We start from the raw sequence: 12,282 nt of genomic DNA, 5'->3' as shown, positions 1-12,282 counted from the left end.
GGTATGTGTTCTAAGTCTTACTGCATCTGTTCCTTTCTTCACTCAGCACCTGGTTTTAAATTCTATCGGTGTTGGGGATGCCTGGGTGGCTCAGTGATTGAGCATCTGCCTTTGGCTGAGGTCGTGATCCTAGGGTTCTGGGATCGAGTCTCACATCAGGTTCCCCTCAGAGAGCCTGCTTCTCCCTCTGCCTGTGTTTCTGCCTCTCTATCTGTGTCCCTTATGAATAAATTTTTAAAAATCTTTAAAAATTAATTAAGTTCTATCCATGTTGATTTACATATATCAACACTGTATAATACTTGGTTTCAACACTATATAATACTTGGTTTAAAGACCAAGAAAAACTTTAAAGTGAGGGGTTAGGACTTGTCCATAGTGATGTGTTTAGACTCCCCCCAAATCTGAGTCTGGGAAAACACTGCCCCAGACTGGTGCATGGGGAGGTGAAGGGGCGGGCATAGTTATGTGGTGGGTTAGAATTCACCCTTTCTCTGCTGAACCGCTTCTAGATGGGTGTGTCTCATCTGGGAAGATTGGTAAGTTAGGCCTCTAACTGATTTCAAAGTGGTGAGTAAGGCTGTAGATGACAACGAAGCCATAAAACTGGCCTAAGCAGAAGGGGCATTTGATTGCTCATCTTGCTGGAAACTGCCAGGGTGAAGATGGCTGGAGGTCGTGTCCTCAGGAGTAAGCTTCTCTCCATCTCTCAGCTTCCTTGGCAGGTTTCATGTGGTAATTTCTGGCAACTGCAAGGTAAGATCTATTCAAATTGAAGTTCAGCAGGAAGGGAAAAAAGCTCTTTTTTACAGTTCCTGCATAAAGCCTAGGACTATGATTGGTTCAGAGTGAGATTACCAAATCACAGTGGCACAGAAATGAAGTCTGCCAGTTGGCCAAATGTTGGTCATATGTACTTATTGACTAGCCACTAGACTAGGGAATTGGTGGGGATCATCTAGCTTTGGCTACATAATTCACTCCTGATCTAGGAGGGGATCCCACCCAAACCATGTGTCCTCAGAATAGAAGAGGGTTGTATTCCCAAGAATAAAGGGGGAAATGTGGGATAATACTGCATTTTAAAAAAAAAAAGAAAGAGGAATGTATTCAAGGCCACCAAACCAATTACTTCACAAAAACTGAATAGTGGGTAGAGGATGAAATTTCTCCTAAGTAGAATAATGTCATTCAAAGCCACAGTTAGACAATCACCATGAGGTCTCTGGGCTTAATGCTTTATTCTAACACTCCAATAATTATCATAATGATAATCAGCATTTTAGTAATTACCATAATGATATGGAATAGATTATTTTGTGATACATTTTCTCATTTTATGTATATTAGTCTTGACAACTCATTTTTACTTTAAACTTTTTCATAACTACTTTTTGGTCCCTCACAAAGGCTGACAGTCATATTCCTCTTTTCCTTAACATATTAATTTTTTGGCTCAATAATTAGAAAGAAAATACATGAATCACTTCTAACACTATAAACAACAGTATATTTTGGGTCTTAAAAGCCTAACTATGAAAGTAAGACTATATGTCTGAGGAGGATACATAACAATGTTTTGGGATGAGAAGAACATTTAAACAAAACCTTTTCATTACATCAAAAAGAGGATTTATTTTCAATAAAACATACCACAGGCAAAGTTTACAGACAGAGGAAGGATTGAGAGAAGATATTTGCAATGTCAAAAACTGACAAGGGAATATTTTCCAGAATATACAAAGAACTTCTGCGATTCAACAAGAAAATACCATAAACACTGATGAAAGAGATAGGCAAAGCACACGGAAGGGGTGTTCACAGTTCACAGGAGAAGGCAAATAAGAGATGTTAACAGAGACATGCAATTTAGAAAAGTAATGTACCCCTCCATCATTGCTGAACAAGTGAAAACTTGAAAGCAGTTTTCAAACCTTGGTGGTCAGGTGGGATATGAGTACAAGCACATCCTGCCAGTGAAGGTACAGACGAACATCACTACTCAAAAGAGCAACCAGGAAGTACCTAATAAGTCACACATTTACCCTGTGATCTAGCAAGTCTGTTTGGGGGTATGTATACCCAAATAAAATTTCAAGTCCATCAGGGGATATGGGTGAGGATGTTTGTGCACTGTTGTTTGGGGAGGTGGTATACCTCTTCCCAGTCTCCTCTCCCTTTTTGAAAATGGTGAAAAAGCCATTGCCAAAAAGAACATTAAATAAAAAGGAATCAGAAAAGGGCAAAGAAAGGGAAGTCAAAGGGAGAAATTTAGCTCTACTAGCAAAGGCTTCATTAGGCTCTCAACAAAAAGCAGCTCAATTTCTTTCTTATTGACATTAATGAGTTTGATGTGAGTCCAACATAAAAGCCAGGCAAATCTGCTTGCTCTTACTGGGGTCCTAGTATCTCTGCAGCTGCTTGCAAATTGCTTAATTCCACAAAAGGTCATCTTTCTTGATTGGTTTTCATTCCTTTCTATGTCCAACCAATCAAGCGCAGGCCAAGCAGATGGCTCTGTGCCGGTCTTGATGGGCCAGGTCAGCAGCTGCAGCCTCACCCCAGAATTTGCCCACCCTCCCCATCATGGACATCCTTCTTCTAGCAACAGCTCCTTAACTAGCAACCACAGGGGCCCAATGGATATTTCCTGAATGGAAAAAGGTTGCTGAATAAACTCTGTGCATAACCCAGTGGTAGAGGCTGGGAATGAAACAAAGAAATGTGACTCAAAGAATAAAATGAAAACAGCTTACACAATTTTACAAAACAACAAACAAGGTCAGTAGCAGGGCTGGGGTTCAAACTCCCATTTTTATATCCAGAGTCCTTTATGCCAGGAACATGATGTCTGTCAGGGATGGAAAGAGGACAAGAAAAGAGGAATCTAGTGAAGAAAGACAGCCTGGGGAGGCACAATTAAACATAGGATGACCTGTTGGTTTTCTTCCATGTGGCAAGCATCACACCACAACGACCATGTTATATTTGAGCTTACTCAATCCTTACAATCAGAAAGGCAGCCATTACTAACTCTGCATTCATTGGTAAGATTGCAAACTTCAAAGAAGCAAACAGTTGTCTGAAGGTTGTCTGAGCTAGAATTAAAACATAGTCCCATCCAATTTCAAAACCCAAATGCCTTGGGGCACCTGGGTGGCTCAGTTGATTAAACATCTGCCTTCAGCTCAGATCATGATCTTGGGGTCCCAGGATCAAGCCCCAAGTCAGGCTCCTTGCTCAGTGGGGAGTCTGCTTCTCTCTCCCTCTGCCCCTCTCCCCTGCTTGTGCTCACTCTCTCTCTCTCTCTTCCCTTTCTCAAATAAATAGATAAAATCTTTAAAACAACAAAAAATCCATATGCCTTCAATGCCAAGCTAGACCATCCCTTCCCACTCAAGTACACCTATGTGTTATATACGTTGCGTGATAAAGGCCTGACATTGTGCCCATTCGCTACTACATTTTTTAAATTTTAGACATGTTGCTGTCAATATGACTTAATCATGGAGAAACAGAGATTTATTTAGCATCTACTTTATTCTGAACATGCATTCAGTAATTCAACAAACATTTATTAAGAACCAGGCAGTCTGTGATGTCTTAGAGAAGCTAAGACAAGTAAGACCTGGTCCATTCCCTCAGGAGCTTGGAGATCACTGGGGAAAAACAGATAGAAAAATCAGTAATTACAAAAATCATGTGCTTACTACCCTTCGGTTTTCTTAACCTCTTAAGCCTCTGCTTTATATCCTAGCATATTGATAGAATAATAGTGTCCACCAAATCAAGTTGTTGTGAGGATACAATGAGAAATCTGCATTCAGTACTTTACGAAGTGATATATGGTAGGGAGACCAGTAAACGTTACGGTTAATATCAACAGCACCTTAAAAGGTGGAAATTATGAACTAAAGGAAGTAAGAATGAGGAAAGATGAATCTACTGAAGCTGAAGACAGATGGTATGTGAAGAATAAGAAAGAGGAATTAAAGATGATTCCAGATCTCTGGGTTTGGCAGTCAGGGCTGGGGAAGAATGGTGACTGTAGAGGTCGCTAATAGGCTGCATATTATCTGTTCTCCCCATCTTGTGTGGTAAGAGAACTTCAGCTTTATTCAGGGTGACAACAAATACCATTAACATTCATGGATCCCAGTCTCCCATACAGCCTTAGCTGACCTTCCTTATTTCTTCCTGCTGCCTAGACTCCCACACAATGGCAGGACTTGCTGCTGGCAGCTGACTTGGACCATGAGGTGACCCTGAAGACAGAGAACATGTTGTTCTGCAATATTGGGGTAGAAAGATAGAAGTCGCCCAGATGGGTGGTAGTTAAGAAGCTATCGAACCACCCTTGATTGGCCTAGCTGTGCATTTTTTTCTCATGAGATCCCAATGTCTATTTTAATGCACTGTTATTTGGGGTTTTTTATTTTTTGATCCTAATCTAATACAGGGTGGACGCTAATATAGGGGGAATAGTGATGTTGTTCCCCAAGAGACACTGTAAGAGGAGACACTTTGGTCTGGTAAAGGTGAAAGATGACTTCAGTTTAAGACAAGGCCTTTTTAAAGTGTCTATGGCAGCAAATGGAAGCCAAATGTTCATTGAGCACTCATAGCCAAAGAGCTCTAGATAAAGACTTTGAATGGGAGTGAGGATATGCCACCCTAAAATATGCCACTTAGGCATCAGATGTATTTTGAGCTGAAGGCAGCTGAAAATCTACAGACACAGGGAGAGTTCTCTGGCCTCTCTTATCTGTCTGAAGGCAGGGCATACATTTCCCTTGTGAAGTGTCCCTCTCTCCCATACCACGATAAAGGAGAACTACTCATCACTGGAGATGGAGAGAACTTTGTACAAATGAACCTTCCTACAATTATCCTTATCTTCCAATAGCTACTCGCACCCCCACCTCAGCCTTTGCATCTCCTAGCCAATTCCCCTTGATTTATCATCCCCAGAAGCCTAAACCCCCTCTCCTTTGTTAAAAATGGTACATAAGCCCCCAAGTCTAACTAACTGTGTTTGAGTTTCATTTTCCATGAACCCCCATGCAAAAAAAAATCAATTTTTTACATGTGGCATTTCTATATCTAATAATAGTACATTGAAATATAGAACACCATTGCTAACATAAATGAGTTAAGCCTTAGCAGCTCCAGTTGGTAATACGTTCTAAGGTTAATTAATGAATATACATTTAGTTTGCCACAAGACATGAGACAATCAGCCTTTTTCTGACAAATTCTAACTACATCAAGTTAATTAAACTTATAATTAGCTGGAATTCAGCTTTAAGTCCAGGGCATCACACATTTGCCACCTCCAAGAAAATGATATTTTCACTGCGATTGGTTTCAAGATTTCGTTTTTTTAATAAAGAAAAAAATCAGCTGAAGATTTTTAAATTTCTAATTCCTGTTTTAATTTCGAATTCTGGCCACTTGAAGACTGTAGATACACAGTCTAGTCAAATAATATTAATGGCATCATACAAATATTTGGTTAAATTTGGAAGAGCAAATTTATTATACATGAGCATCTACTCCCGTCCATGGCAGATATGACTAACTGATCTTGGCTCTATTTCTCACTTATCCAGGACACAGTATATCAACTAATTTGCTCCAAATGGTTACTCTCAATAAAATAGAGCTCATTTAGGAAAGGAAGCTTACTGATTATTGAGGCCCTAGAAGAACCACAAGAAGGATGAAAAGGAAAATACTTGTAAAAGAACTGGGAGAAAAAGAACAGTGAGAATAATAGCAATTTTAAAGGAAAAATGGAAAGAGAATCACCTCATTAACATAATTTAAGTTGGCCAATAGGGCTGATAGTCTCGTATCTTCAAGTAAATCCTATCATTAGATTAGATACTCATTCTTTTCAAAGCAATTCCTCTTACTCAACAGGGAAGGACATAAAAATATCAAAAACACAACATCAGGGGATCCCTGGGTGGCTCAGCGGTTTAGCACCTGCCTTTGGCCCAGGGCGCGATCCTGGAGTCCTGGGATCGAGTCCCACATCAGGCTCCTGGCATGGAGCCTGCTTCTCCCTCTGCCTGTGTCTCTGCCTCTCTATGTCTATATAAATAAATAAAATATTAAAAAAAAACATATCATACCAGTCATTAACAATTTTATCATTTATTTTTTTATTTTATTGAGGTATAAATGACATACATTATATTCAGTGCAACAGAATTCAATATTTGTCTATATTCACAGAGGCTAATGGTGTCTCAACAAAGAGAACAGAACAGACTCTGACCTCTCAGTTACCCACTGGCAGCCCAAAGCCTGGCATCTTGTACCATAAACACACCGTCAAGATAATGTTTGATCCCCTCAGCTGATCCCCTGCTGAGCCTGTCACAATAAACTGGGGAATCTGGGCCTCAGCTGAACCAGGGGACAAAAAGCCGAAGCATTTAAACAATGCGATGCCAATTTTCCTTTCCTGTACATTTGTTTATTTAAAAAATAGTGTAGGAAATGAATAAAATGGTACCTAAAAAGTAAATTTAAAAAAAAAGTGTATATTGTAAAGTGACACCTACATAAGTCTAATTAACATCTGTCACCATACATATAGAATTTCTTCTCTTGTGATAAGAACTTTAAAAGTCCACAGTCTTAGTGACTTTCAAATATGCAATATAGGATTATTACAGTCATTGTGCTATATATTAAATCCTAGTTATATAAAATTATGATTTATTTTGTAACAGGAAGTTTGCACCTCAGGACTCCCTTCACCCATTTTGCTCACCCCCCATCCCTGCCTCTGGCAACCACTAATCTGTTCTTTTTATCTATGAGCTCGGGATTTTGTTTTGTTTTAGATTCCATATACAGGTGAGAGAATACTACTTTTGTCTTGGTCTGTCTGGCTTCACTTAGCATCATATCAGGGTCCATCCATGTTGTCACAACTAGCAAGATTGCATTCTTTTCTATGGCTGAATACTATTCCATTGTGTGGTGTGGGTGGGTGGGTGCGTGTGCATGTGTGTGTGCATGAGTTCTTGCCACATTCTCTTTATTGATCCACTGATGGACCCTTAGGCCGTTTCCATATCCATATCTTGACTATTATAAATAATGCTATAATGAACATGATGGTGCAAAGATCTTTTGAAGTTAGTGTTTTCATTTTCTTCAGATAAATACCCAGAAGTGGAATTGCTGGATCGTAAGGTAGTTCTATTTTTAATTTTTTGAGGCACCTTCACAGTTTTCCACAGTGACTGTACCAGTTTACATTCCCACCAACAGTGCAGGATTCCCTTTCCTCCACAATTTTCTTCTCTAACACTTGTTAATTGTCTTTTTTTATAGCAGCTATTCTAGTAGGTGTGAGGTGATATCTCATTATGGTGAAGTGATAATTTCAATATTTTTCTTTCTTGTATGTCATCCCTTAATATTTCCCTATCAATGGCCCAGGCCCCCCCATTAATAAAAATAATGTGCCTTTTCTCCTGTTTATCTGTCTTTTGTTAGTTAAATCCGCAGACTCCTTGACCCTAAACCCAGGAGTGCAAGGAAACTCATTTCCTCCCTAACTTCTTTCATCATAATGCAGAAGTCATGAAAAAACAATGAGGAATCAGGGAAAGGTCATAAAGTAAGAAAAAAATAGAACTCTGGAGAATTCAGTATTTCCATGACAGCAAAGGAAGAGAAGCCACTAAAGTGATATGAGGAATGACAGAGAAAGGACAAGAAAATGTGGAGAGTGGGCTCATGGAATTCAGGGGAGGTAAGGGTTACGGTGAGCGGCATCGGACACTACAGAGGTCTCCAGTTAGATGCAACTGAAAAGCATCCCTAGGATTTAACAAAATACAACTGGAAACATCATCCTAATTGTTTCGACAGCGATGGGAAAGCTGAAAACAATCTGCAGGCAGACGAATGAAGGGAAGATGAGGAAGGGGTATATTGCTCCCTACTGCCATTGTAACAAATTACCACGAATTTACTGACTTGAACCAACATAAGCTTATCCTCCCATAGCTTGTACGTCAAAAGCCAAGAAGGCAGCTGCAGGTCTCAGGAGACTAAATCAAAGTGTGGGCTGGCTGGGCTCTTATCTGGAGGCTCCAGGGGGGAAAGTTACTCTTTCAGGTTGTTGGCAGAATTTGGTTCATGTGGTTGTTGCACTGAGTTTCCCACTTCCTTGGGGGCTGCCAGCCAGGGACTGGCCCCAGCTTCTAGGGGCTGCCTACATTCCGTGGCTCCATCTTTAAAGCCAAGAATAGCTGGTTAAATCTTGGTCACACTTTGAATCTCCCTGACCTCTCCTCCTGGTTCATCCCTCCTATCTTTTCTGCTCATAACAGCTCCAGTGATCACAGCTGGTCCACTGAGATAATCGAGGTTAATCCCTCTACGTTAAATTCAGCTGATTGGTAAGCTAATTCTATCTGCAAAGCCCCTTCACAGAAGTATCTAGACTGGTGTCTGATTAAGAAGCCAAGGGATAGGAATCTTGGGGTAAATATCGTGAGAATGTTGGCTACCACAAGTGTTAACAATGAGTATATCCACTCTTTCCAGAATTGGCCTACATATATTCAGGAGGCAGACTGGTGTCAAGGAGAAGTTTTTTGGGCTTGGTATAAAATAAGACTAGCACATGCATATCCAGAAGATAAAGAAAATAAGAACATTTTGAAAATAAAGGAGAAAAAAGTGAAAAATTGAACCACCTCTGAGGAGGTAGACAGATTTGGGACCCAAGTCACAGGTGGAAGCAATGAGGCTTCTGTTGAATGTTACAGGTGGAAAGAAGGGAAGGGTAGGAAATATGTAAGTGTCAAGAAGTGGCTGTAGTAGCAAGTCATTAAGGTAGTTCTGTTAACCCTTATTATCTACTCTAAAGCAGCTCTCAAAGTACTGTACCTGGACCAACAGCATCAACATCACCAGAGAACTTATGAGAAAAATAAATCCTAAGATCCTACCCCACACCTACTTAATCAAAAACTCATGGAGTGGGAACCAGAAATCTGTGTTTCACAAGCCCTCCAGGTGATCAAGATACAGCTCCAGTTTGAGAACCACTCTAACAGTCAAAGACCAGATCTTGCCTGAGACTGAGGAGGAAGGGGCACCGTAGAACTTGTAAAGAGAATGTAAAGGTTGGAAAGAGCTGTGGCAAGAAAAAGAGAGAAGACTGAGAACATATGGAGACCACTATCCTGCCAAACTCCTGGTACCAAATTCCAGTCCTGGGTGTAAAGACAGAGTGGGAGATCCAATAGGCTTTTGACCAAAAAAAAAAAAAAAAAAAAGAAAGGAAAGAAAAAGAAAAAGAAATAAAAATAAAATAGGGTAATATAACCACTTGCAATAGGAAATTACTGGCAATATATAGGAACAACGGAAGTAATTGATGAATAGAGAGGCATGCTGGCCAGAGGAAAGAGCACTGCTCTTAGAGTCAACATTATATGGATTTGTGCCCTAGCTCAGCCACAAAGAGCCTGGGGAATTGAAGAAATTGACTAATCTCCCTGAGCCTGTTTCCTCAGCATGGGGACAGAAATACAGCAGAGGTGTGGAAATCTCACCCGTGTTAAATATAGCACCCGGAAATTCTTAGCACAGAACCTGGCACGCAGATGAGAGTGGTTATTGTTCATTGGGGTATCTGTCAGATTCTGTCATATTAATAGATGAATGCCCTATCATGTTCTTCAATCCTATTACCTTGCTTGGTTTCCTCCAGCTGGGCTGGACTCCACATGCCTTCTCATTTCAAGACCTAAATCAATGGAGCAGCTCTGCAGATAGGCTAGATGCTCATGACAGAGAGCAGGGTGCAAAAATGTGATCACAGGAACAGCAGTGGCCTTGAAAGCTTCTGTCTGGCATGGTGTGTGTTAGAACCATCCACACTCCACTGGCCAACTCAGGTCAGAAGGCCAAGACCAAAGCCAGTCAAGTGGGCCTGTGAACTCTGCTCAGGGAAACATGGCAGGGGTGAGAAAGAATAAATAATTGGAACAAATATATTATCATAATGACTCTGAGTAATAGAAATTGGGTGAGGCTGGACTGTTGGGGATAAAGCTCTAAGGCAAAAGCCAAGGGGGTGCTCAGAAGGCAACCCAACTCTCACCATGATGGGAAAGGCTTTTTCACATTCTGAAAACTCAATGACTTTTGCAACATGCATGGTTGTCATCTCTGACCACACAGTCAGTGTAGGAGTTTGCTAGGGCTCCTGTAACACGGTGCCACAACTGGGTAGCTTAGACAGCAACATAGTCTCGACAAGCGTGGAGACTAGAAATCCTGTCAGCAGAGTTAGTTCCTTCTCAGGGCGGAGGGAAGGAGTTTTTCTAGATCTTGCTCCTTGGCTTGTAGACGGCCATCTTTTTTATTATTATTATTATTATTATTATTATTATTATTATTATTATTAAGGGACCACCCTTCTCCACAATGACTACTTCTTAACTAAAAACAACTGCAACAACCCCATTTCCAAAAAAAAGGTTATATCCTGAGCTTCTGGGGTTGGGCTTCAATAGAAGAATTTGGAGGAACATAATTCGACCTATAAGAGGTAACATTCAAACCTTTAAGAGACCTGCCTTTTTTCTAAGTGACAGCAAGAAACTGGATTGTGGCTCTCCTAGTCCATGGCTTTTTTTCTTTTTCTTTTTCTTTTTTTAGTCTCCGTGCCCAACATGGAACTCACAACCCTGAGATCAAGCCCTGAGCTGAGATCGATAGACACTCAACCGGCTGAGCCACCCAGGCACCTCCACCACCACCACCACCACCACCACCACCACCACCACCACCACCACCGCCCCCTGTCTTTCTTGCTGAGAGAGGAACACCAAGTAGTGAGTTTTAACCACTCACAACAGAGAGCCACGAACTGGCTCCCTTTAGCACGTTAAACTGGGTATGGACGTCCTCACCCACAGTCAGACCAGGGCACACCGCATGGGTGGAAGAGACAACTTGTGTAGAGACACACATATCCCTGGGGACTCTTGGCCGAGTCAAACTGCTTGCCTATGATGCATACTCCGTGTGCACCCAAGCTCCTTCACACTGGGACCAAACAGACTCGGTGCTGCCTGTTTGGGATGACCCAGCACCCGGCGGGCCAGCTGTCCTGCAGAGGCCGGTGGCACTCATGCGGGTTGCCGCCAGCAGGGAAGGCCCTTGCTTCCAGGCACCTCCCATGATCTCACCAGCACGGTGTCTCCCTCCAGCCTTTCTTCCTCTCACAGGAGCCACACTCTACCTGGCACTGCGAAGAGCAAGGCCTCTTCTTCCTCCTCCCCGCCTCTCTCATCCAGTCTCTCATCCCTAGAGAGCTTACTCCTTTCAATAGGCAGACGCTGCTAGGTGTCCTTTCCTAAATTAGCATTGTTCACTTAGGTAGGATTTACTGTCTCCCTACCTCTGTCTCTGTTTCTCTCCCACCCTTTTGATTCTTTTTTCTTTAATATTTTATTTATTTATTCATGAGAGACAGAGAGAGAGAGGCAGAGACAGGCAGAGGGAGAAGCAGGCCCCCCCACAGGGAGCCAGAGGGGGGGGGGGGACTCCATCCCTGAATTCCAGGATCACACCCTGAGGGGAAAGCAGAGCTTCAACCACTGAGCCATCTAGGCGTCCCCCACCCTTTTCTTTTTCGTTTTCTTTGAAAGCTCTTGCTCTGCTCCCATGCGCAGCCCCCACCGCCCTCCTCCTTACCCGCACCCCGGTTCACCCACCCCTTAACTGATAAAGGATGAGCTCGGCAGCTCCGAAAAGGAGGGGGCGGCTGCTGCCGCACCTGCTCCTCTGCTCGCATCCAAGGTCACCAGCTGGTAGCGATGGACACCCCGGTGACATTCCCAGCCCGGGCTCCAGGCCGAGCTGCAGTACACACACCTCCCCCAGTCCCTTTCTCTTTCCTCGCAAGGCCCCGGGCAGTCCCCGGGACGGACAAGGTCAGGCTGGGTCAGCGCAGAAGTGGTTAACTAGGGAATGACCACAGGCTTTGGGTGGGTTGTTTTTTTTTTTTAAGATTTTATTTATTTATTTATTCATGAGAGACTCAGAAAGAGAGGCAGACACAGGCAGAGGGAGAAGCGGGCTCCCTGTGGGGGAGCCCGATGTAGGACTCGATCCCAGGATCACAACCTGAGCCAAAGGCAGGTGCTCAACCACTGAGCCACCCAGGGGTCCCAACCACAGGTTCTATTCAAGTTCCGGACAGCAGAACTAAGCTCCCAGCCCAGTGAT

At 42.4% G+C, this 12,282-nt stretch overlaps 2 long non-coding RNA genes across 3 annotated transcripts in view; one reads left to right on the top strand and one right to left on the bottom strand.

Annotated features, from left to right (window-relative positions):
* The window catches only part of LOC144284513 (uncharacterized), a 39,982-nt gene extending 28,062 nt beyond the window's left edge, over nt 1-11,920 (bottom strand). The window contains exon 1 of the long non-coding RNA XR_013352942.1: nt 11,749-11,920. This is a non-coding gene — a long non-coding RNA (uncharacterized LOC144284513). The remainder of the gene's footprint in view (nt 1-11,748) is intronic.
* Nucleotides 7,632-10,682, top strand: LOC144284511 (uncharacterized). 2 transcript variants are annotated; one of them, XR_013352939.1, is made up of 3 exons: nt 7,632-7,780; nt 8,364-8,432; nt 8,906-10,682. It is a non-coding gene; the product is annotated as an uncharacterized LOC144284511 (long non-coding RNA). The 2 variants fall into 2 exon arrangements; XR_013352938.1 differs by having other exon boundaries at nt 8,909-10,681.
* Nucleotides 11,921-12,282: the final 362 nt, after the last annotated feature.

This window comes from Canis aureus, chromosome 15 (genome assembly GCF_053574225.1).
Source record: "Canis aureus isolate CA01 chromosome 15, VMU_Caureus_v.1.0, whole genome shotgun sequence".
In the NCBI taxonomy this organism is placed as follows: domain Eukaryota; kingdom Metazoa; phylum Chordata; class Mammalia; order Carnivora; family Canidae; genus Canis; species Canis aureus.
Note: the sequence above shows the minus strand (reverse complement) of the source record. Positions and strands in the feature narration are given on the sequence as shown.